Source organism: Perognathus longimembris, chromosome 25 (assembly GCF_023159225.1).
Source record: "Perognathus longimembris pacificus isolate PPM17 chromosome 25, ASM2315922v1, whole genome shotgun sequence".
NCBI lineage: Eukaryota > Metazoa > Chordata > Mammalia > Rodentia > Heteromyidae > Perognathus > Perognathus longimembris.
The window spans coordinates 10503649-10530388 of NC_063185.1; the positions used below are offsets into that span (position 1 = coordinate 10503649).

General features: G+C 38.1%; 1 protein-coding gene and 1 long non-coding RNA gene across 2 annotated transcripts in view; one reads left to right on the top strand and one right to left on the bottom strand.

The window, feature by feature from the left end:
• LOC125342140 overlaps nucleotides 1-17033 on the bottom strand; it is a 29557-nt gene extending 12524 nt beyond the window's left edge. Inside the window, exons 1-2 of the long non-coding RNA XR_007209147.1 lie at nucleotides 16826-17033; nucleotides 16134-16412 (exon numbers count right to left, since the gene is read on the bottom strand). This is a non-coding gene — a long non-coding RNA (uncharacterized LOC125342140). The remainder of the gene's footprint in view (nucleotides 1-16133; nucleotides 16413-16825) is intronic.
• LOC125341793 (protein Largen-like) overlaps nucleotides 1-26740 on the top strand; it is a gene marked incomplete at its 3' end in the record, with an annotated part of 57211 nt that overhangs the window by 14617 nt on the left and 15854 nt on the right. The window lies entirely within an intron of this gene.

Consider the following 26740-nt stretch of genomic DNA (forward strand, 5'->3'; position numbering starts at 1 on the left):
GTGTATGTGATACTGAGGAATTGAACCCAGGGCTTCATGCATGCCAGGCAAGCACTCTACTGCTAAGCCACATTCTCAGCTCAATGAATTTTCTTTAACTGCATAAAGTTTATATATGCAATAAATCCTGTAGAGATTTATTAGTACTCATGTACTAATCGATCTTCTTTTCCTTTTAAACTAGAGTATGTTAGATATTCCCTCCTTTATCCAACAGGCGTTGCTTTCTAAAGTGATGTAAAAACATTTGTAAATCACTGAGAAACTGAAACATGGTTAATACCACAGAGGACAGAAACTACTAGTGACGCTGCCCAGGGGAACTTTGTGTCACCTAGCTGAGCCTGGCACCTCTCCCTAGAAATGTCTTGAGCAGCTAAGGTAGTCCCATCTGATCACTCATCCCAAGAAAAAAAGAGCTCCATCGCATATTAAGGATAACAAGGTTTGACATGTCTACATGTATGTGATTGTGATGTTAATAATAAAGATACCATGTGTCCTATCATCTGTTTTAAGCAGTATTTTACAGAAATAGAAGAACTGTCTCCTTGTGTGGATTAAGGTTCACTGCCTTCACATGTAGAGGTTGTATAGTTGAGACCTATATACTTTTCTCAGTTGAAAAGTATTTCCTTATTATACTGATTTCCACGTTGTATCTATAACATTTCTTCCTTTAAGGATATCTTATTCAAGAAATATTGATGTAAAAGGTCTCAATACTCAGAATGTCTCTCTCCATATTGAGAAATTTTGGAGAACAATTCTCATTTTTCTGAGTTTTCTCAGGACAGCTGCTTCCCAAGATTGTTCCCCACATCACAATTTCAGACACAAATTGTTGTATGTGGAAGCCAAAACATTTTATATCATCTCTCAGGAAAGAAATAAAAACATTAGCAATGACTATGATATGCTTTACAATCATCCTTTTATGACATTAGTATTGACATAATATTAATTTTGCTGAGCAATACGGCTTTGTAGGTGCTTTAAATTTGTTTTCACTTCTGTCAAAATGTCATTGTCTCGGGAATGAATCAAAAAAAGTCAAATGTAAATCAGCTGAATGAGAATCCTGGACCCAGCCTTGCTGGTTACCATGACGGCAGGCACCTGAGAGACAGGAATGTGTTGGGCCCTAGACTAATATTCACCCTCCAAGGCAAGGGACGCTGCTGGCTTCAGGATCTGCCACATTTTCCGGATTTAGCCATTTCCATATGTCTCACGTCATACCTGCCAACAGGCCTTTCCAGGCAGCACCAGTGCGTCCTGTGGCATTTTGAGCATCCTGCTGGGTCTCCATCCTAAATCAAAACAGTTCTATTGTTAGCAGTTTCTGTGAGGTAGATACAACCCAAAGGGAAGGCTGATCTGGGCTCTCACTGAGTCAGAGTTAAAAATGGGTAGGAAGAAATGTTGACATCAGACACTTTTCTATGCCAGCCAGAATAGTCTGTGGGTGGATGGGTGGGGGGGGAGTTTTAGGGCACAGAAGCGACTGAAGTTGATTGACTTGACTTGAATCCTTTTGGAAATATTATTTTATGTCCTCATTTTTATGTTTTATTTACTTGACTAGAGCTATGCCATCAGGAAACAAATTCAAAGCACAGTCCTTTAAAATACACTAGGATAGGACCTGGGAATGTGGCTTCATGGTAGAGTGACTGCCAGCATGCATGAAACCCTGGGTTCAATTCCTCAGTACCACATAAACAGAAAAAACTGGAAGTGGCACTGTGGCTCAAGTGGTAGAGTGCTACCACTCTAAGCAAAAGAAGCTTAGGGACAATGCCCAGGCCTTGAATTCAAGCCTCAGGACTGGCAAATAAAAATACATAGTCTTTCAGAATAATGCCAATACAGTTGCACAAAATGGCATGAGACCGAAGACAAGCAAAAAGAAGACTATAGATAGCAACATTCAGTGTTTGGGGGGAATGGAATAATGTAGGGCCATGGAATATGCTAGGAATGTTAGGATGTTATCCATAATGACCTTGAAGTCTTCTCTTGGAAGGTGGTCTTTAGCAAAGAATGGATAGAAGGTGTGTGCCATGTCAGAAACAAGGAATTTGATTTTTTTCTGGACAAAAGGAGTAGAGAAATCAAATTCATTTGCAAATGCTGTGGCAGTGTGCTTATGTGTTCTAGGATCTTCTGTGAAACCAACATGGCCTCAGAGGAGTGGCAGAAAAAAGACTAGTAAAATACAAGTTTAGAATATTAGAGAGGACCATGTCATGTGGGACTAATAAAGGCCTTATGGACCTCATTATTAATGTCAGTGAGATAGAATCGCTAGAAGGTTGTGAATACAGAAATGATGGAAACAGTTTCAAAAAAAAAGTAGCATAAATGATCAATAAAAACATGAAGACATGCTCAACAGCTAGCAACAAAGGAAGTGCAAATCAAATCTATGCTAAAATTCCATCTTAGAATGGCATTTAAGAATGCACGCACGTGTATACACACACACACACAGACAACCAACAAATGCTCAAAGGATGTAGGCAAAAGGCTCCCTCTTCTGTTGATTGTAATGTAAATTATTGTCATCATTATGGAAGTATGTTTGGAGGTTCCTTGAAAAACTAAAACTAGAGCTACTATATAACAATGCTATACTAGTTCTAGCACACACCTAGAGGAACCTAATTCTGCATACAGTAGAGATAACTGCACATCGTGTGCAATTAATTCACACTCATAAAAGGCATAACTGTTCTGAATGCTTTGCGAAGAGAAGGATGAAAGACCGAGTATAGAATTAGGAGGATCAGAACTCACTTAGATGAATTTAAGTCATTTAAAGTCATCCTTGGGAGAGATAGAGCTGGTGATCTACTACTCTAGAAAACATTGTTCCGAAAATTGATGGGTGTACCAACAGTTTTATTATGTACCATACATTTATCGATCATGAATGAGGGTGGACAATTTCGTTCCCATGTGAGCTGAGCCTGGGTCATTTGAACTAAGGTAATCAGCTGGTTTATCTGAAAGATCTCAGACATTTTCACACAGGTGCTGAGAATCATAGCAGGAGTCTTGGGGCTTAGCAAAGTCTTCTTCCTGCATGTGGTCCCAAGGCCTCAGGCTCTTCCCATAGTCCTACCAACATAGCATTCAGACAATTGTGAACTTGGTGTTTGTGACTTCAAGAGCAAGTTCTTAGAAGACCCAAGTGGTTGCCATTATGACTTAGGGCTTGGATAGAGCTACTGGCTTGTCTCTATTTTCTGAGGTACTGTTGGTAACAGCAGCCACAGAGCAGGCTTCCAGAACTCTCTCTCTCTCTCTCTCTCTCTCTCTCTCTCTGTCTCTATCTGTGTGTGTGTGTGTGTGTGTGTGTGTGTGTGTGTGTGTGTGTGTTTACAGTGGTTGAGCTACTTTAACAACTGCTACAGCAATATAATACATTAAGACATAGGCTTTGGTCAGGTGCTGGTGGCTCACACCTGTAATCCCACCTACTCAGGAGCCTGAGATCTGAAGATCAGAGTTCGAAGCCAACCCAGGCATGAGACCCTCATCTCCAATGAACTACCCAGAAACTGGAAGTGGAGCTATGGCTCAAAGTGGTAGCACACTAGCCTTGAGCAAAAGAGCTCAGGGACAGAGCCCGGGCCCTGAATTCAAGTCCCACAACCAACAACAACAATGAGTCTAATGAGTCTAAATTCACTTATTAGCCATGTCATGCAGACAGAGATAATCTGTTTTCTTACATAAAATATGAATATTATACTATGGGCTTTTTTTCATAGAAATGTACATCAAATCATACTAGATTTGCATGCCATATCCACATGGTTACTGGGACGTGCATCACACACGTAGATCCCGGGATTCATGTTCAGCATGTACATGGCTACTAGCAGTTTCTTTTTTTTTTGTTTTTGCTATAAGCATTAGGCTCATTGTTTACTATTGCTGTTTTTACTTTCTGTAGCTATTTTTGATTGATTCACATATTCTTGTTTTTCCACTTTCTGCTTTATTTACTGTTTTCCATTTTCAAGCTTACGATTTTGCTTCAGATTACCCAAGCAAAATCAGAGCGCTTGTATAATTGCAGCATATTTTAAGGGCCTCATGCTCTACTGACTGAGCCAGTCAAGTGGCTTCCACATGTTTAAAACCTTTTTGCTTTTGTTTCAAATCTATAAACCATCCACTTAGCAGCAGCATCTCATTGTCTTCTATTTTCTGCATTTTTGATGTATGTTTATCAGAAAGGGATGAAAGTTCACATGCTTTTTTAGGAGAAGGGAAGCTTGGAATGTAAACTTGATTGGGATTTAAGCATGTAATATTTGTGTTTTGCCCATGTTTTCGTTTTAGAATAACATATTTATGATTGTTGCCTTTTTCCACCGAGCCTTTTAGTATGATGTAATCCTACTAGTCTATTTTTTTTTTGCTTTTGTGTGTGTGTGTGTGTGTGTGTGTGTGTGTGTGTGTGCGTGCGCGCATGCGCGTGTGTGCCTTGGGAAAGAAACAACCATCTGCATTATCTCTTGTTCCACTTTCATCAGTGAATAAATGAAAATCAAACTATGTGATACTTAGTTACCGATTGTGCACCTCTTATCTGTTAACTGCATCCTAAAGAAGTTCCTCACTTGACACAGAATTTCATTAGTGAAAATCCAGTAGCCCCTAAATGTAGCACTGTGATGGTAAGTTGAATGTGTCCATTTCAGTTATCTGGGCCAAGAAAGGTCCAAATAGCCAAACATTGCTCCGAGTGTGTCTGTGAGGGCTCTGTGGATAAGATGTCACATGTGAATTATCAGGCTTCATGAATCACCTTCCTATGCCCGTGTAGAAGGCATTCATCCACTAGGTAGAAGTCTAGAACAGAGCAGAGGCTGAGCACAGGTGAGTGAGTGGGAACCCGGCCTGATTGTTAGGCTGGAGTCTCCATCAGCTTCAGGTTCTAATGGAAACAGCACTGTAAGCCTCCTGATCCTGACATTATTATCTTGATACAATTGACACCATCCTGGAACTTGACACTATTATTCTCCTAGTTCTCATGCTTTAGGACTCTGACTAGACCTGAGTCCAGAACAGCCAGAACCTTATACTATGCTGGGTAAAAATCTTAATGGTTTTGTCTCTCTGGATAACCTGGATTAATACAAGCATTGTTTTTAGGTGATTATTTTTCCTATATAGAGAGAATGTTTTGTTGTTTTGTTTTTGTTTTTTTTCAAATTTTTATTATCAAACTGATGTACAGAGAGGTTAGTTTCCTACGTTAGGCATTGGATATATTACTTGTACTGTTTGTTACCTCGTCCCTCATACCCCCTCCCTCCTCCCCCTTTCCCTTTCCCCCCATGAGGTGTTCAGTTCACTTACACCAAACAGTTTTGCAAGTATTGCTTTTGTAGTTGTTTGTCTTTTTTTACCCTGTGTCTCTCAATTTTGGTATTCCCTTTCAATTTCCTAGTTCTAATACCAGTATACACGGTTTCCAATATACTCAGATAAGATTACAGAGATAGTGTAGGTACAACCACAGGAAGGTGATACAAGAACATCAACAATAATAGAGGCTACAGTTACATATGGCATGTTGAAAGTAGTTACAACTGTGATATAACAATCGTTTCTATAACATGGATTTCATTTCACTTAGCATCATCTTATTTGTTCAAAGGGGTATAGCTATTGGACTCTTGTGATCCTCTGCTATGAGTTGCCTAAACCTGTACTAATTATTCCCAATAAGGAAGACCATAGAGTCCATGTTTCTTTGGGTCTGGCTCACTTCACTTAGTATAATTTTTTCCAAGTCCTTCCATTTCCTTACAAATGGGGCAATGTCATTCTTTCTGATAGAGGCATAATATTCCATTGTGTAAGTGTACCACATTTTCCTGATCCATTCGTCTACTGAGGGGCATCTGGGTTGGTTCCAGATTCTAGAGAGAATATTTTGTAATGCCTGGATGGGTTGTAGGAAATGGTTTAAAAAGAATTGAAACGTTCCATGGTCTCCCCAAGTTCACATGAGGTAAAATAAAAGCAAAATGTGTCCCAAGGATATGCCTGGAATTTTTAACAAACAAATCCAAGCAAGTAGATATTTTAAATTTTCTCCCAAATGTTCCTTTACAAAAGACCTTTTGGTGTTCATATTGAGACATCACTGCTGTGTGATGTCCCGGTCAGTTAAAAACTATGAACTCTGAAATATAAACTGGAGAGGGGCCAAGGAGAGCCTTGATGCCCCATCATCCTGCTACTTGATTGGCAGCCATGTTAGTTCCATTCTGAGGAAATAGGTAAGGCTGACAATGTTTTCGTCAAGATAAATCCTAGTTGCAAAGTTTTCTTGTTATTGAAATGTGGACATGTTTCTGATTGTTTGGGGACATACCATTTCATCACAAGGACTGCTTCCTGGAATTTCTGGAAATCTTTCTGTGCAAGTCAAGGCAACAGGAAAGGACTGACAAATGTTTGCTGCAGTTAGGCAATGTTTGATGTACCCTTTGCCTGTTACTGATCATTTCCAAAAGAAGGCAAAAAAAAAAAAAATACAACAGGTCAGCCATATGTTGGTAAGGCATATGAGAGTCTGTTTTCTTTTTTTGTTTTTTGTTTTTCTTGCCAGTCCTGGGGCTTGAACTCAGGGCCTGGGCACTGTCCCTGGCTTCTTTTTGCTCAAGGCTAGCACTCTGCCTCTTGAGCCACAGCGCCACTTCTGGCTTTTTCTATATATGTGGTGCTGAGGAATGAAACCCAGGGCTTCATGTATACAAGAGGAGGACTTTACCACTAGGGCATATTCCCAGCCAGAGTCTGTTTTCATTAACTCAATTAGAAATGGAAATCCTATTGTTATGCTAATGCCCATCAGTTTAGAAATCAATGATGTTACTTTTATAAGGTTGCACTGTTAGAAACTGGCTGAAAATGATCAAAATTCAGTTCTTTTGGATTTCAGAGATCAAACTCTGAATTAATAAAAATGAGAAAAAGAAATGGAATAAAAAGATGAAGCAAAGAGAGAGGAAGGTAAAAGGACATAATTAATTTTAAAGTGCTCATTATATAAGAAGGTATTTGGGGGGAAAAAACAAAAGTGTGAAAAAAAAAAACAATATCAGCTTCTGAAATCCAAAGAACTTTGCATGCATTCCCTCTAGTTCTTATTGCCTTTCCTACACTTGTTCAACTATGGCTCTGTTATCCTATTATATATGTGCTATTACTGTCTTGTAACCTCATTATATGTTCTACCTTAGAAATGTTTTGCCACTATCATTCTTTATAAATAATTTACTATTGCACTGAGTAAATTAGCCATATTTCTCTTTGTAGACATTTATTTATTCACTATAACACATGATGCAATATTAACATAGGTATCCATAGAGCTTTTTCTCAAGTCAAAAGGATTAATCTCATATCTAAATACATATTTTATTAGAAACTCTTGTTCTTTTATAGAACTTTAAGGTTTAGATATGATGTGTTGGAATACTATCTTATATAGTATTGCTACAAATGAGTTGAAATATGAAAACTACTGAATTATATGCCTTTCACTCTTTAGATTGCCATTTTCTTGGAGACAAATTATGTATCTTTGGTTTTTGAGTTGAATCATCTCTGTTATTTTTCCCCTGTGAGTCTTTCATATGCTCCGATGTTCACATAACCATAAAATTGTTTTTAAATTCTTCCATATCTTTCTGATACTAATAGAAGTATTCAAATGGGGATTTAGTTTGTCACAAAGCAAGCATTACATTATCAGCTTTTAATGTTCTGTACCTCATCACTTTCAGGTTTCTGAAGCTTTCCGTTATGCTATTCTCAAATACAAATCTTTACTTGACCTTGACAGTAAAATTATCACAAATCTCTATCTTTTGGGGTGCCAAGAGATTGACAAAATTACTTTACTATTTTTCCTTCAGTAGCTCGGAGAAAAGGCTCTCATTTTCGTGAGGAAAAGAATACTCACTCTACTACTAATTGCTAAAACTGCTTATTGTTCTTGGGAAACTGTCATGACTTGGCTTCTGAAGTTTGCATGCATTTTGTCACAATTAATAAATTCTGCATAGGACATTAGAAGATTAGGTATTTTTCCCCTTGAATGAGTGTGTTTCAGATTGTAGTCCAGCCTTGAATTTTAAAATCTTCCTCCTCTTTTTTATTTTTTAAGTTTTTTTGCTAGTCTTGGGCATTGAACATTTTGGGCCTTGTATTTACTATCTATAATATATCCTTTTTGTCCTTCAAATAAATTATCTGTAAGCTTAATGTCATGTTCTTCTAGCTGCATATAATACACATAGTATTAAGTGATTGGCTGAACATATTATAAGAGGAATAACCTCTGAAAGAGAGTGGATACAATGGTGAAGATAAGCTGTAAACAGATTAATAATAATACATAATCCCCATGCTTCAACTTAGAAAGTGCTGTTTTTAGCAATTTTAGGAATGGATTATAGTTATCTGCCTTTCATAGGTGGGAAAACTGAAGTAGAGATAAGAAGGTAAATAAATGCTAGCCTTGAGCAGATATTAACTTATGTAGGCATCAGAGATGTGTTATTTATCAGATAGAGTGCTCTTGTAATTGGCATGTTGTAGGAAGGCTTTGTGGACATGTTTGTTGGTGGTAACTTAGCAGTGAGGACTTAAAATGAACCATATGGTTGACAGGGGGTTGAAAGCCAGATTCTTCAAAGATGAACACAGAGTAAATAAAACTGTTTCAGCCTGGCACTGGTGGCTCCTGCCTGTAGTCCTAGCCAATAGCCACAGGAGGTTGAGATTTGAGGCCCTCAGTTCAAAGTTAGCCGGAGCAGAAACATCTATGTGATTCTTAACTCCAATTAACCAGCAGAAAACAAAAACCCCAAAACCCAGAACCAGAAGCAAGGCTCAAGTGATAGAGAGCCAGCTGAGTGAGAACACCAAGTGAGAAAATGAGGCCCTGAGTTCAAATGCCAGTATTGGCAAACAACAACAACAACAACAAAGAATAACCCAAATAATAGAAGACTGCTTCAGGGGAACAAATGTCTGAATCAAATTACTTTAATGGAACTGAGATTTAAATAGAGAAATTTAAACCTCAATAATTAAATCAAGCTCTCACTATGGGACAGTATGAGGTATAAAGGTATGAGAATTACAGTACCATGTATCTTCTTTTAAACAAGATTTTATTAAAGGGCTGGGGATATGGCCTAGTGGCAAGAGTGCCTGCCTCGGATACAGGAGGCCCTAGGTTCGATTCCCCAGCACCACATATACGGAAAACGGCCAGAAGCGGCGCTGTGGCTCAAGTGGCAGAGTGCTAGCCTTGAGCGGGAAGAAGCCAGGGACAGTGCTCAGGCCCTGAGTCCAAGGCCCAGGACTGGCACAAAAAAAAAAAAGATTTTATTAAAAACAAAAATGACAGCTGGGTGCTGGTGGGTCACACCTGTAATCCTGGTGACTCTAGAGGCTGAGATCTGAGGACTGTGGTTCAAAGCCATCCTGGGCAAGAAAGTCTGTGAGATTCTTACCTCCAATTAACCACCAGAAAACCGGAATTGACACTGTGGCTCAGATGGTAGAGCACTAGCCTTGAGCACAAAAAGGTCAGGGACAGTGCCTAAGCCCTGAGTTCAAACCCTATGACCGACAAAGAAACAAAACAAAAACAAAAGTTTAAGAACAAAATAGCAATGATAATACCAAGAAGTGTTTTAAGTCCCATCAGAGAAATACAGTTATAGAGTCATTATTTTCTGCCAATAAAAATTTCTCAAAGAGCCTGCAGAATCTGAGATTGCTTGAAGGGTAATTATCAATTGATATTCCAAAGTCTTAGCTGCCTGCCAGATCTATATTGGTTATCTATTACCATGACAAATCATCTGAAGCTCAGTGGATTGAAAAGAGCACTAATTACCTATTGTTTCTTTGAGTTTTGAAAAACTCAAATGTTAGGAATTGAAATTACCTATAGAATCATTGTCTCACAGATATGGCCGTGGAGACCTGCTACTGCTGTGGCTTGGTAATGTCCACCCTGCTGTATGGATTACACGCTCCACACCTCTGTGTCAATTGATTAGAATGTCCACACCTCTGTGGCTAGTGGATAAAATGTCTACACTGAAATGGCCACATGTGGAGTCTGTGTCCACATTCATACAGGCTGTTTTTATATATCCTGTGCTTTCTTACCTCGTGGTAGATGAATGGCGACAGCAAAAAAGCTGTGGTCAGGGTGAACCAAGCAGAGGAAAATGGGCTCTTATCATAACATGGGAATATGTGCACCAGGACTGCATCTGTGTTGACAGACACAGCTATAAAGGTCCACCCTGGTTTACTAAAATACATCTCACATGTCACTGGAGATTTTCCTAAATCATATTTTAGGAATATGGAAGAAGATGTCTGTGTGTGTGTGTGAGAGAGAGAGAGACAGACAGACAGACAGATGCAGAAAGACAGACAGAGAGATTTAGAGAGACACAGAGGGAGAAATAGAGAATGACACAAGACCATGCTTGGAAAATGCAATCTGTCATTCTACCTGAGAATTCTAAAAATTACCTAGATCTGGCAAGCCCGGCGGGCCTGAGTCACATTTGTCTCCTGGAGGAATTTTCGTGAGCATTATCAGAGTAAACAATGTAATAAACTACAAAAACAAAAACGAAGAGGGAAGTGAAATGTAAATACACTCATCTTTCCTTATCTGAGATTTCACTTTTCATGGTTTCAGTGACCTTGGGTCCAACAAAATTGAAAAATCTCACATGGAAAATATGTTAGACACTTTGCAAGGCTGTGACAAAATACCTAAGAGAAATGACCTATGGGAGAAGAAATAACTTATGGAGCTTGTGTTTTTTCAGAACATGGTCACTGGGTGGCCCCACTGTGGTGAGGCAGAATGTCACTGCAGAGAGAGTTCACCAAAGAAGCAGAGAAAGAGGAAGGAGCCAGGGACAAGATCAGCCTCTTCCAGTCCTGCTTTCTGTTGCTTCCAGTTAGGCCCTACCTTTTCCTTTTTTCCTACACAGTATGGTCCTATTATTAACTCATTAAATATATAACAGAAAAGTCCAGAAATGAACGAGTCAATGGTTTTTTAAATTGTATGCTATTTGACATAACATAATGAGATATTTTTGCCACCTTGCTTGGCCCATCTTAGATATGAATCTTTCCTTAGTCCAGGGGATTTGGGTTGTATCTACGGTCTGCCCAGAGGTTGCTTTGTAGCAATGTGACTTATTAGACTGCTGTTGCAGTAATTGTGTTCAAGTAATCTTTAGTGCGCTTCATAATTGCTCTAAAACACAGGAGTCATGATATTGGCATTTTGTGTATACCTAAGAAAAGCTGAGGGTTTTATTTTTCTTTTAAGTTATTAGCTGAAAATTCTTGTTTTAGTAAGAAAAGCAGTTATACACTGAGAGAGCTAAAATCCACAGAAAGATTGTAAATATCATTAATGGAATTATGGAGAAGGAAAGTAAGGATGTTACTTTCACTATGATGCATCAAGCTGCATAGGTTTTAACCTCAGGGAGCATTAAATTATGGAGTTTGGAGTTTGTTCTATTATGAATCCACCAGGGCTCTTGGAACATATTTTCTACAGATGAGGGGCATGGGAGAGGGGCAGGGAGCCGCAACGTGAAGGCTAGCATAGAGGAAGTATCTTCTTGCAAACCTAGCTGAATCAAATAGACATAGTGCCTTTATTTCTGGAGCTCTGATGTAGAGTGTGCATAGGCAGATTGTACAAGAGGACATCAAAAACTATAAACCGTAGTGAGTGGGAATCTTTGAGGTTGTGTTGCCATTGCATAATTCTCATTAAACACAAGATAATAAATTGATCTATGAAGGTGAAAGTACATCACAGTTGATTAATAGACTGAAACGTTAATTGCTAAATTTTTTTCCTGCTCTTGTTCTTGAATTTTAAAAAGCATTTTAGATCCATGCAGAGAGGAAGAGGGAATAATGCAGTCATAAAATTCAATGCATATCCTACAAAATTAAGAACACTGAGGGAAAGGGTTGGGAGGGATGAGAGAGAATCATGACATGGGTGCATTGATCAAGATATATTGCATACAGGGGCTGGGAATATGGCTTAGTGGCAAGAGTGCTCGCCTCGTATACATGAAGCCCTGGGTTCGATTCCCCAGCACCACATATTTAGAAAATGGCCAGAAGTGGCGCTGTGGCTCAAGTGGTAGAGTGCTAGCCTTGAGCAAAAAGAAGCCAGGGACAGTGCTCAGGCCCTGAGTTTAAGGCCCAGGACTGGTCACAAAACAAAACAATAAAAGATATATTGCATTCACAAACTGCTTTGTTGAATGGAACTCCTTTGTACAACTACTTAAACATAATAAAAATAAAAAGCATTATATGAACGCTGTTTGAAATTTGTTACATAGCATTTATATTACTCTTTACTGCACATACAACATCTAATTTGATACTCAGTCTTTCTGGGCACAGAATAATTTGTTTGCATTCTAGAACAGACACATCTGTATTCCTAGTGTGCTATGAGGAGCCTAGTATGAAACATTCTGCAAATATTTAAAACCAAGACTAATAATTCTGCCTTACGACTTCATAGCTCATAGCTGTATGTGTTGTGGACTGTTTATGTGATCAGTTTCTTTGAAGATATCCTCATGAGTTGCTTTATGTATTCTTCTCAAATATGCTGTGTGATAGACAATGGCATGGAACAAGCAAGATTCTAGACTTTGGGCCATTTCCCAGCCCACAAAGTGGAGGGGATGAAACTTTCTTTACCTGAACTCTAGCTCCTGGCCTTCCTGCTTCAGTAAGTAACTCAGCTGTTGTCTCCATTCTCTCAAAAATTCTCCCACAAATAAAACAACTATTTGCCCTTGCCCCACAGGGAAGGAAAGCTCAGTTGTTCAAACTGTGTAAAAAAAAAATAACCATACTTTAAAATATTGCATACAAATAATTCCACTCTGCTTGATAAACATGAGTTTTTATTATTTGAAATTTAAATCAATAGGATGTCAGCATAACACACACATACACTGTGCATGTGTGAGTTATCCTTTTTACAGTAATTCCCTGGTTTGCAGAGAATTTTATTCAGAAAGTATGGATGCATGGCCTATATATCTCTCTTCATTCACGAATCACTATATAAACACCTGTATAATGCATACAACTCCAATTGACTTATGATAGTTTTCTTTGAATTCTGTAAATATTATAATTTGTCCCTATATTGTAAAGTGAACTGCAAACTGGATATTTTACTTAGTTAATTTAATAAGCTCAATAACTGTGGGTGAAGGCATAGTCAAATAATGTATTTGTCCATTTTATGAATTACCTATAGAATTATTTCTGTTGGTTTCATGCATGACACAAAGAGTCAAAGTATCTTGAAACAATTTTCAGAATTATAGGAATTTCTATATAATACCAAGCCCCCCATCTCCACACTTACAGTTTATCAATCACATTTGTGTTCAGAGTAGCATAGAGGGCAGTAAAATAGACACTTTCACTAGATAATTCATGCCTTGTTTGAACAACTTTGAGTAATCTTGCTTTAGTTCAAAACACTTAGAACTGTTGAAGCTATATGCCTCTAAATACTGTAGATTCTTGCTCAAAGTGTTTTAATTTTGTCCTTTCTCACCATTACAACTTGCAATGATGCGTGGGATTATCTTAATAGTTGAAACATTTGGAAATTGGATAGAAAGTAAAAAATGAAAAAACCATGGCATGCTAGTTGTAGTAGATCTGCAACTCACATCTACTTCTGTGTTTTTTACACTAGCTGATTTAAGAATTCCTCATGTGTTGATCATTTATATGTCAGACATATATGTTCTTGTCACACTGACTTATCATGTGTATTTTTAGACACTTTTTCCACTATGTTGACTAACTTAAATTTATATGCTTTTTCCTAATTCTTAAATTTTTATTAGAATCTATTAGTTGTGCAGGGCAGTTTTGTTTTACATTTTACAATTTAAATTTAAATTAATTTAAAATTAAATTAAAGGGACTGGGAAGGTGGCTTAACGGTAGAGTGCTTGCCTAGCATGCATGAAGCCCTGGGTTCGATTCTTCTGCACCACATAAACAGAAAAGGCCAAAAGTGGCGCTGTGGTTCAAGTGGTAGTGCTAGCCTTGAACAAAAAGAAGCTCAGGGACAATGCCCAGGCCCTGTGTTCAAACCCCAGGACTGGCAAAAAAAAAAATTTTTTTAATTTAACTTAAATTTACAATTTACCCAGATCAAATTCATTTTCTATCACTCTCCCTTCTCTCTCTCTCTCTCTCTCTCTCTATCTATCTATCTATCTATCTATCTATCTCTCCCTTCTAAAGAAATTTCCATAGGCTTTATCGATCTATTTTCGTACATGTACCCAGAGTACTTCAGCTATACTTATATTCTCCCACAGTTTGTGGGTTGAGTAAATTCCCTTGCACTATGAAAATAACTGGTCCAAGATTAAATGCTGAAAATAACTGGTCCAAAATTAATCTGAGAACTATAATCCTCCCGATCTCAGCTTCCCGTGTAGTTTGGGATGAAAGTATGTGTCACTGCACCTAACTAAAGGATGAGAAGGAGTCTTGTAAACTTGCTGCCCAGGATGGCCTTGAACCTAGGGTTGCTGTTGCCCGGCTTTGGGTGATGAATTTCTGAATAGTCACCTAATGGAATAGTCACAATTTAAACTTGATCCGGTGCTGGGAATATGGCCTAGTGGCAAGAGTGCTTGCCTCCTACACATGAAGCTCTCAGTTCAATTCCCCAGCACCACGGCCAGAAGGGGCGCTGTGGCTCAGGTGGCAGAGTGCTAGCCTTGAGCGGGAAGAAGCCAGGGAAGGTGCTCAGGCCCTGAGTCCAAGGACCAGGACTGGCAAAAAAAAAAAAAAAAAAAAAAAAAAAAACTTGATCCGTATTTTATAAATAAGAAACATTAGGTTTTACAGTTGGAATTCATGATTGCTTGTATGGTTGTACTTAAGTAGAAATTAGTTTAAACTTGGAAACATATAAACTATTTTTCTTCTTTAAATGTTAAATCTTGGGGCTGGGGATATAGCCTAGTGGCAAGAGTGCCTGCCTCGGATACACGAGGCCCTAGGTTCGATTCCCCAGCACCACATATACAGAAAACGGCCAGAAGCGGCGCTGTGGCTCAAGTGGCAGAGTGCTAGCCTTGAGCGTGAAGAAGCCAGGGACAGTGCTCAGGCCCTGAGTCCAAGGCCCAGGACTGGCCCAAAAAACAAAAACAAAACAAAAAAAATGTTAAATCTTACTTTATCTTGTTTTGTGGGATATTATTTTTTTCAGTAATGTCTTAAGCATATTACTAGAAATCATGACTTAATTTCTATAAGGACAGTGCCAAATAATTTACATGCAGGTGACCATTTAGGTTCTGTAGGCTTTCCTGGGACTGCTTCATTAAATTCCAACAGCATTGTAAAAGCTGGAATTTGATGGATTTTTTTTTTCTTTAAGGCCAGTAACACAAGCATTCAGAAGGCTACTAAAAAGGGACAAAACAACATTTCGATTGTTTATATGCAAGCACATGGCTCACTTGAGAAATCTGGGCTGAGATTCCAGTATTTGCTGCTGCTTAGTCCAAGAACTGAGCTTTAATTAAGTATGCTTAACCAATAAGTAGATATCCTTTGATTCTCCCTGATGTAAGTTCCCCTGTAGCCAGTGCACAGATTATCACTTGAATAGAATCTGGCTTATCCCAGCATTTCACACACACACAGATTCAATTGATGGATATTTGGAGCTCAAGGGTTATTGGCAGGAAGGTTGGGTTCTCAGATAAATCTGATGTCTTAATTAGAGACATATTTTTCTTGTATAACCAGACTGTGGCCCTGCTCACATGATACATTTTACCAATCTCTGTCATTGATCACCGGGGAAACAAGATAACAGGCAAGCTTCATGAAAATCCTGTCAGGATTCTTTAGCCATCTACTGCACGTTTGGTTCTTGCATTCTGGGCTTTTGTGTGTCTTGTTGTATGAAAAATAAGCAAAAGCGGACTTACCAAAATGGATTATGGATGCTGATTAATTCTGCCAAGGCCCAAAATGTAAATGTACATTCGTCAAGAATTCAGGCTGGTGCTCTTCCCTCTGACAAATTCAGATCTGCCTCTGCTGTTTCCTAGTAGGTGGTGACATGCATGAAGTTTGGATGTATTCTTTCCAAAAGGACAATAATTTCCCGAGTAATTGGAATTCAGTTTAGTGATTCAGTTCAAACAGATGCCAGATAATTTTTAAACCTCTTCCACTTTAGTTTTGTTAGTCATATCTGGGAGTGCCTAAAATACATGAGGGGAGTAAGGAAAGAAATTGTTCAGCTTGTAGCTAGCAGGAATTTTTTTTTTGGGGGGGGGGGGAAGTTGTGGGTCTTGAACTCAGGGATGCTGTCCCTGAGCTCTTCAGCTCAAGGCTAGTGCTCTACCACTTGAGCCACAGTACCACTTACGGTTTTCTGATGGTTCGTTGGAGATAAGAATCTCATGGACTTTCCTGCCTGGGCTGGCTTTGAATCTTAATCCTCAGCTCTCAGCCTCCTGAGTAGCTAGGATTACAGGCATGAGCCACCAGTGCCTGGCCCAGGAAAGTTCTTTTGCTGAGTAAAATTACAAGTTATGGCTGGAATGGCTTGGTAATAGGTGTTTCCACTGGGTAAAGCCAGGTACTCCCAAACAGGCATCAGAACTACATCTACCTTGTCAGGATGGAAAAAGTGGTTATAATAAGAAAGCTGGGCAATAATAGAGGTTGGAGGAATTCAGGTCACCCACCATTGCATCTTGTTCAGCTGAATGTGTTGCAGAGAAAACCTGACTCCTAGGGAACTATCCAGGTTCAACAGCTTGTTTCAGAAGCCCCCAGTGTTCTGAGACCTTCTCTTAGTGAAGGTTATGACATGTACTGTCACTGCAGAAAACCACAGCAACATTTGTACACATTTATTATGTGTGTTGAAGGTGTGACCTCATTAGTTCTTTTCATTCTGTGAAGTTACAAGAGAAAAATCTGTATTCTCTTTCTTAATCCCTCAGGGCTTTTTTTTCCTAATTTTTATATTTGTTTTGTATTGTTTTGAAGACTTCTTTAGGGAAATGGAGAGCCAAGGTGTGTAAATGGCATGAGAAATATGAATATAGAGAATGTATTGTAGCCATTTCTCTTTCTACTCTAGCATAGTTCTATGAATATCTGATCTCTGTGAGAAGTATTTAGTGCAAATTTAACATGACACATGAAGAGAAAAATTCACTGGTCTTCTTGTTGACTCGATTTTGTTAAATGTTTTAACCATAGAATTAATACTAAGTAATAATATATGCTATTATTAGATTGTCATTTCTAAATGGAATTTTACATTTCAGCATTACAAGTATTTACTGACATATAATCCATGTGTGCAAAATTAATGTGTAGACAGGCATTTCATGTAAGTTATTACCATATTCTCAACAACTCAAAAGTTCTTAGCACATGGTTAGTGTTCATACTTGCTGAATGTATTCATGAATGGACAAATGATGAAGTTAAGTACATGGAACAGCTTCAAATATAAAATTTTGCTTTCTTCTAGTAACTCTTTAAGTTTGTTAGTATAAAGAAAATCAGTAACAATATGGGAAGTTGCAATAAGTTGAGAAAGTTGTGCCCCTCACAGGGGACTTTATTCTCCATTTCTGCCTTCTCAGTCTTGACCCAGAATAATGCTTAGAAGGTAGTTAATGAACTACCAAATCAAAAATTGAATATGTTGGATGATTTAAGATTTTACCCTTTTCTTTTCTTTTCTTTTTAACCAGTCCTAAGGCTTGAACTCAGGGCCTGGGCACTGTCCCTGGCTTCTTTTTGCTCAAGGCTAGCACTCTACCACTTGAGCCACAGCGCCACTCCTGGCCTTTTCTGTTTATGTGGTGCTGAAGAATTGAACCAAGGGCTTCATGCATGCTAGGCAAGCACTCTACCACTCAGCCACATTCCCAGGCCCAAGATCTTATCCTTTTTTTATTCACACCTAAGTCAAACAGTTCAAACACCACAGGAACTGTAGATGGCAAGCATGTTATCAAAGATGTAAAGCAGAAGCACAGGTTTGCAGTGCAACTTCACAGGCCTGGCCTCCAGCTGTACTCTGAATTTAGCATCTTTAGAGTGTGACCAACCAGATCTCTTAACCTTTGCTTTTAAAGTCTCTGTCACTCAATTTATGTTAAATAGATACCTATTGTTCCACATTTTTTGTAATATCTGAACGATGCTATGATTAGTCAACTATTGGATTTGAAAAGCAAATGTATTATATGTAAAACCAAAAATAAAGGATACCTAGTAATATCAGATACAGTAGCTACAGTTTTAAATTAGTTACATTCTTTGGTCCAAATTCATTTGGGAACATAGAGATAAATTCCTGAGAATAGTACTGATTTTTTTGGTTGTATTTCCTTTAAACAAATTATCTATATCAGTTAATAATAAATGTGAGAATACCTTTCAAGTCATTTTTATCTTTGAGGTTATAGTAATTATACTTTCAAATAGAAGCTGTGTTATGAATAAAACATTCAATTTAATGTTGTAACACAAGAGGGAAATGTTATTTGGAGTTTTATTGTGCTTATCTTAACTAAATTCAACTGTGGCAGTTCGTAAAAAAGGAAGTTAATGTCATGTAAAACAGAACATATACTGAGAAAAAAGTAAGGATAAATAGGTTATTATATTAGAATAAAGAATTAAAAGTCCGGCTGGGTATATGGCCTAGTGGCAAGAGTGCTTGCCTTGTATACATGAGGCCCTGGGTTCGATTCCCCAGCACCACATATACAGAAAATGGCCAGAAGTGGCGCTGTGGCTCAAGTGGCAGAGCGCTAGCCTTGAGCAAAAAGAATCCAGGGACAGTGCTCAGGCCCTGAGTCCAAGCCCCAGGACTGGCAAAAAAAAAAAAAAAAAAAGAATTAAAAGTCCATCTATAGATATGAATGATGGGTAAGACCTAGAGAAACCTAGAGAATTCCAGATTCTAGTACTAAGATTAATTTGCCAAACAAAGTTTAGAAAGTCGCTTATTCAACCTGAGCTTCTAAACCCTTGTTTAAGCCTAGTAACTAAAGACTTCACAGTTGATTTAATGAACCAGACTTGACTTTTACAGCAAAAGCGAGGGGAGGGGGAGAAAGCCTCCACTTTTCTACTGGAATAAAATCTCAACAGTCTATAACAAGTAATTTTCTTTCCTTAGAAGGCAGTAAGATGATGTACATATTGTTTAAGACTAAAAGTTGGAAAGCTGGTGGTATGTTTAGAAGTGACCTTCTGTATATGTCATATAATTCCCAATGTCATACCCTTGGTTGAAGTGTTTTACTCCTCTTGGATTGCTAGTGGGTTTACCAAGCAATAACAGAATCCCTTAATTTAGCTATTATTTTATATAAGAAGATTCTAACCTAAATTTGTATCTGTTTACTGAGTTTAGTTGAATACTAAAAACAAACTCACTGGTGATAGAAAGCTGACTAGTGAAAATAGGGGATAAAGAATTAGCAATGTATTCTTATAATTACTAGCATCTATAAATTTGGTTGAAGTATATAAAGAATTTTCTGCATTGAGCAGGAGAGAAATCATCACTCACTGTAGCTACTGATTTCACTCACACTTCTAGTCCCTGAAGACTGAAAATAAAACCCATTTAAATAGTAGTCATCATTCAAAGTAGTTTATCATTATACTGATGAAAACTATATACCCTAAGAAAAGGAAATAAGAGGGGCTGGGGATATGGCCTAGTGGTAAGAGTGCTTGCCTCCCATACATGAAGCCCTAGGTTCAATTCCCCAGCACCACATATACAGAAAACGGCCAGAAGGGGCGCTGTGGCTCAAGTGGCAGAGTGCTAGCCTTGAGCAAAAAAGAAAGCCAGGGACAGTGCTCAGGCCCTGAGTCCAAGGCCCAGGACTGGCCAAAAAAGGAAATAAGACAATTTTGAGAACTTTGAAAATTTTGGGAGAGGGGAAGGGGGAAGGGGAGAGGGGAATGAGGGAGGAGGTAACAAGTAGAACACAAAATGTACTCACTGCCTTTCATATGAATCTGTAACACCTCTGTATCACACTTTGACATAGAGAAAAAATTTTTTGGTTGCACTTCAACAGTATTCAAGTTTTAGAAGTCAGCATTTCATATTTTAGCAACTTCTCACAAGCTATATGTAGTACTTTTTGTGTTTTGCCTTTTTGTTCTTTTTTTTTTTTTTTTTTTTTTTTTTTTTGCCAGTACTGGGGCTTGAAGTCAGGGTCTGAATACTGTCCCTGGCATCTTTTTGCTCAGGGCTAGCAGTCTACCACTTGAGCCACAGCGCCACTTCTGGCTTTTTCTGTATATGTGGTACTGAGGAATCGAACCCAGGGCTTCATGTATATGAGGCAAGAACTCTATCACTAGGCCATATTCCCAGCACTGCCTTTGTGTTCTTTAAAGGACTGAGTGTCAAAGTACCATTTTATTTGCAGAAATTTAAAGAGTATGCAGTAAGGAGAAAGATCAGTAAAAATGGACTCACCTCACAAATGCAACATACTTTATATCTCTTGGAATTAGGGACTAATGTATAAATAATCTATTCATAGAAAATGAAGGTTATATGAAATAGTGCTTCAAAGCAGAATTTTTTTGTTATTGTCACCTATTTACAGCATATACAACCGTTGAAAATTGCTGTCTCTGCTGTTATTTTAAGATAGAGAATAAGAAAAGAAAGTATTGCAAACATCAGACACTTGAGTAAAGAAAAAAAGACATAAAAAAGTAGAAAGTTCATAAGATCAAAAATATCAAGAGCTAACCTAAGCAGATGTGTTGGAAAAATCACATGTACCATGCCTAGATGCCTTTCCTTGGTCATTTTATATAACTCTCATGTCTATTCCAGTTCATTCCCATAGAGATTCTGCACACGGAAATGGTCTGGTTTCTGGGTCTTAATGAGAAGTAGTTCAATACAATTCAAGTGGATTCTGGGTGTGGAATGCTTACATCCAAAACCTGACTGTGCCTCTTACATTAGTATGTTTGATTGTGTTACTCACTTTTGTCTTTTGTAACCGTATAGCTTGTGTTGTTTTGGGCACTTAATGAGATGATTTTGGCTAATATTGCTCTGTTTATTAGGATTGTTGATGTTCGAGGCAAGCCTAGATTGACCTTGAGTTCACAAACCTCTTTTATTATATGATTGGTAACAAGTATTGCAATCCTTTTAGAGAAGCTGAAATACATCTTTATAGAATTGAAGCCAAATTAACTTCTAGGAATTCTGAAATCATTGCAATTTTCATTGTGCTACTCTTGGAAAACAACAGATTTTATTTCAGGCACTAGTATCTAGTCATTTACTTCAGCATCTGTGCTTTCCATAAACTCAGAATAAACAAATGAATGACACTTCCTGTTTTAAGTGATTTTTTTTGCATGTTTTGACTACATTATATATCACAGTTCCTTTTTAACTGATATTAGATAGTCAATGATTAGTTTGGATTTAATTAGTGTATTTTATTTATTCATTTATTTTTGGCCAGTCCTGGGCCATGAACTCAGGGCCTGAGCACTGTCCCTGGCTTCTTTTGCTCAAGGCTTGCACTCTGCCACTTGAGCCACAGCGCCACTTCTGGCCGTTTTCTATATATGTGGTGCTGGGGAATCGAACCCAGAGCTTCATGTATATGAGGAAAGTATTCTTGCCACTAGGCCATATTCCCAGCCCTAATTAGTGAATTTTAATGTTAAATATTTTTTGTCTTTTAGTTATTACAGTTTTTTTACCCCTATAATTGTTTGGGAAAAATAAGTCTTAACTGCAGTTGAATTTGATAGCAAGGAGGTAATAAAAATGGAAACAGTTCTAACAAATTAGAAAAGTATTATATATTAATTTCTTGGTATATTCATGCCATTTTTTCTGTAATTTGGCTGATTAGACTAGGCTTGTTAAAATTCTATACAACGTAGTTTTATTTTTCCTTGCCTTGTTATCATTTTAAATCAATTCCACTCTATGAGCTCTAAGTAAAACCAGAAGGATTTTTATATTGATGATGCTAAATTTAGTTCCAAGTGGAAAGGCAGACTTGCACAGGCACACATAACTGTCACAAAGGCAATATTTCTGATGACACAAGTAGATCTATAATTCACTATAAGAGGAATAAGACTGAAGACAGTATGATGTTAGGAAATATGGTGGGGGTTTTTTAATGCCTTACTTACACATGGGTTAGGAATTTCCTTTACATTTTGGATTGTGGTATGTGTTAAATGAGTGGAGCCCTAGGTGTGAAGTCAAACATGGAACGTACTGCTAGTTTACCACTTTTTCATTCCTATTAAAAGTATAGTGAGGGGGACTGGGATGTGGCTTAGTGGTAGAGTGCTTGCCTAGCATGCATGAGGCCCTTGTACCACATAAGCAAAAATGAACTAAATAATTTTTTTTAAACATAGGAAAGATGAATGACCTCACTACTTTCAAAAAAAAGAAACAAAACAAAACTAAACAAAGGCCTATCAGTCACCCACAATGTCTGGGCTTGAACAAGCTTCTGGGTTGGGCACTTTTCACTTGGCCATTTCCATTTGGCAGTTGTCTCTGAATTAATTGTCAGTAACTTGGCTGATTGCCAAGAGGCAGCCCAGAGGCAATGAGTGGGAGAAATAACCCATTGTTTAAAGTTGGAAAAAGAGGCCATTGTAAGGCCTAGACTATGTAACCAGCTACAGGAAAGGAGCTATGAGTAGACTATGACCTGCCTTCTGAACATGAAAGTAATACCTATTTATTCAGCACATGTATCGTGAGGACTAATGGACCAGTTGGTTGAAGGGATGGAAAGTCATCGGTTAAAATTCCTGATCTAGTGGAGCAAACCTATTAATGAGGAAGACAAATCTATAATCACAAGAAATGCCCCATGCTACAGGATGAGCATAATCATTAAGACTTTTTTTTTGGTTTTTTTTAACTGTATTTTTTTTTGTCTTTTTCTTTTTTGGTACTGGGGATCGAACCCAGGACATTGCACTTGCTAGGCAAGTGCTTTGCCACTGAGCTACATCCCAGCCCAAGACATTTTTTATATGATGTATCTTCTAAGACGTTCAAAGATGTGGCAAGGGAAGAAAATGTTTTCCTCTTCCTTTCCTTTCAAGTATCCAGCTTTCTACAGAAAGAAAAACCTCACATCTGGTAGTACTGCCCATGTCCTGATGTAATGGGGAAGAAGCCAGAAAAAAAAAAAAAAAAAAAAGCTGGGGCTGGGAATGTGGCCTAGTGGTTGAGTGCTTGTCCCATATACCTGAAACCCTGGGTTCGATTCCTCAGCACCACATGCACAAAGAAAAAAAAAACCCAGAAGTGGCGCTGTGGCTCAGGTGGTAGAGTGCTAGCCTTGAGCAAAAAGAAGCTCAGGGATAGGGCTCAGGCCCTGAGTTCAAGCCCCAGGACTGGCAAAAAAAAAAAAAAAAAAAGCTAGTTTCTGTGTGAGAACATGGTATATGCCTGCAGAGAAGTGAAAAGACATCCATTCATCTGCCCATGGCTGTGGAAAATACTCAGGGATTCCTTTTCTTCTGGTTGGATTTTATTTCAAGAGAGCTTGAGTAAGAAAGCAGCACTCTACCAGTTCAGCCGTAGCTCCACTTTTGGCTTTTTGTTGATTAATCAGAGATAAATCTCTTGGAGTTGTGTGCCCAGGCTGGCTTTGAACTGTGATCCTCAGATCTCAATCTCGATAGCTAAAATGATAGGTGTGATCCACCAGTAACTGGCTGAAATCACTTTTTTTTTTCCTTTACTGAGATTAAATAACTACATAAATTTCACAGTACACATTTTAACCTTCTCAATGGTGGACATTGTCATTCTAATCTACAAAGCTTATGAACTCTACAAACATTAATAAGACAATTTCTTCCAGATTGGGTGATATGTATATTTCTCTTCTTTAGCTTAGTACCATCTGTTCCCTCTTTTTCTTTTTCTCTCATTCCCTCCCTCTCATCACTGCCATCGAGTTGCTTAGCTCACTTTCATCAGTGTCCATTACAGCTGTTGGGCCCCTCTGCTGTATATTTTTTTTCACCTGCTTCCCACTCATTCTATGCCCTCCTTCCAGCTTCCCTCAGATGTGCACATGTATACATCATATGTGAGGTAAAGAATATACAGTCCTCTAAAAACGGTGAGAGGTCCTTTGTTCCTTATCTTTGGAGTTCTTTTCAGTCTGTATATTATTTTATGCACATATGAAGAGGTGCTTGGGTCGTACTATTTGCTACTTTTCTCCCAAGACTGTCCCTTTTTGGTCTCACTGTATATTGTTATTTTGAGTCCTGTTTACTTTGTTATATCTTGTTGCTTTTTTTTTTTTTTTTTTTTTTGGCCAGTCCTGGGGCTTGGACTCAGGGCCTGAGCACTGTCCCTGGCTTCTTCCCGCTCAAGGCTAGTACTCTGCCACTTGAGCCACAGCGCCACTTCCGGCCATTTTCTGTATATGTGGTGCTGGGGAATCGAACCCAGGGCCTCATGTATACGAGGCAAGCACTCTTGCCACTAGGCCATATTCCCAGCCCCCTTGTTGCATTTTAAATCTAACAACTGCATATCAGGGAGACCATGCACCACTTGTCTCTCTGATCTTGTTGTTACCTTTCTTAAGAAATTTTCCTCAGGCACAGGCCAACTACCTCCTCTTTGGTGACTTATCGCCTTGTGTAAGGAACACAATTAAACTGATCATGTGAGGAGGGATTAATATTCAAGATCCATAATCCTTTAAACAGAAAGATAAATCCAATAACATATACGTATACATGTGTGTGATTTCAAATATGCATCAGCATTTGAAAGGTATAATGGAGTTCTTTCATTGGTCTTGAAATACAAAAATGTCCTAGATTCTAGAAATAGGGAAAACATGACATCAATCTCTACAGTTGTCAGGGATCAATGAAGAACATGTCAGAAGATATAGTTACTTCACCCTACTTATGGTTATTTTTGGCTATCTTTCTGATAACTTGTTCAAAACTGCAGGCACTTATTTATAAGATTTTGTGTTTATTTTCTGCTGTTGCTTTTATACTAGAACTTCCTAAGGCCAGGAATAATGGCTGCACATGCTAAATAAACATCAAAGTGATATCCTATCTGAAAAATAACTAAAGCAATAAGGGTTGGAGGAATGTCTCAAATGGTAGATTGTGAGACCTTGGGGTCAAATCCCAGTGTCACAAAAGAAAAAAGAAAAAATGAACCAAGAGGGAAGGGAGGGAGGGAGGGAGGAAGGGAGGGAGGGAGGGAGGGAGGGAGGGAGGAAGGGAGGGAGGAAGGAGAAAAAAATGAAAAGAAAACCAGTATTACAAGGCCATAATAGAAAAAGCAAAGAATGAGGAATTGGAATATATTGGACTATACTGATCAATTATGTACAACACATTAGTCTTTTAAAAAAAAAAATTTGTGCCAGTCCTGGAGCTTGAACTCAAGGCCTGGGCACTGTCCCTAACTCTTTTGCTTAAGAATAGGCCAGAACTCCACGTGCAGCTTTTTTGGTAGTCAATTAGAGGTAAGAGTCTTGAGGACTTTCCTATCCAGACTGGCTTCAAACTTTGATCCTCAGTTCTCAAACTCCTGAGTAGCTAGGATTATAGGTGTGACCACTAGCACCCAGCCAGATTATCTTTATAATGCTTTCTAATCTTCCTTCTTCCTTTATAGTGTTAAAATACTATAGATAGATGAAATTCTGTGTGTGTGTGTGTGTGTGTGTGTGTGTGTGTGTGTGTGTGTGTGTTGGTTCTGGGGCTTGAACTCAGGGCCTAGTTACTGTTGCTGAGCTTTTTCACACAAGCCTAGCAATCTATTTGAGATACAGCTCCACTTCTGGCATTTTTGGTAGTTAGAGATAAGAGTCTCAAGGACTTTCTTGCCTGGCTAGCTTTGAACCACAATCCTCAGATCTCAGCCTCCTGAGTATCTGGGATTACAAGCATGAGTCACAAGTACCTGACTTTATTCTGCTTAATCTTAAAGAGATTCCAGAAAAAAATGTCCTCAACACATTCACTTTATATTTGAGTGATAAATTTTAGTCCCTGGTAATAAATTACTATTTATAACTAGAATTATTAGTAATTATATTATGTAAGTATTAGTAAATGTAAGCTTATTTATTTTGGGTTTGTGTTTTGATATATTTCCTTTGACCAGCCTTTACTTTTTTGAAGTTTACTATATCACTTTTCAACTTATTTCTTTTTACTAATTCCAGTCTTTAGAAGAGTTACTCATAAATACAATTTAAAAACTCTTATTGCTTTAAGTTAACCTCTGATCCCTTTATAAAAATTTATAATCCTTTCAATTCTATATAGCCTAGATTATGTTGCAGACCTTCCTTAAAAGTATCTTAGTCTTGTGTTTCGTTGTAATAGAACTTCAAAGTTCTTTACAAAAATCAGCCTTTACAAGAGATATGAAATGATCATTTTACATAATTTTTGTTTGGAAAACAGGTACTGAAGCTCTGCTTTAGGGACTGACTGTCAGAGTAAT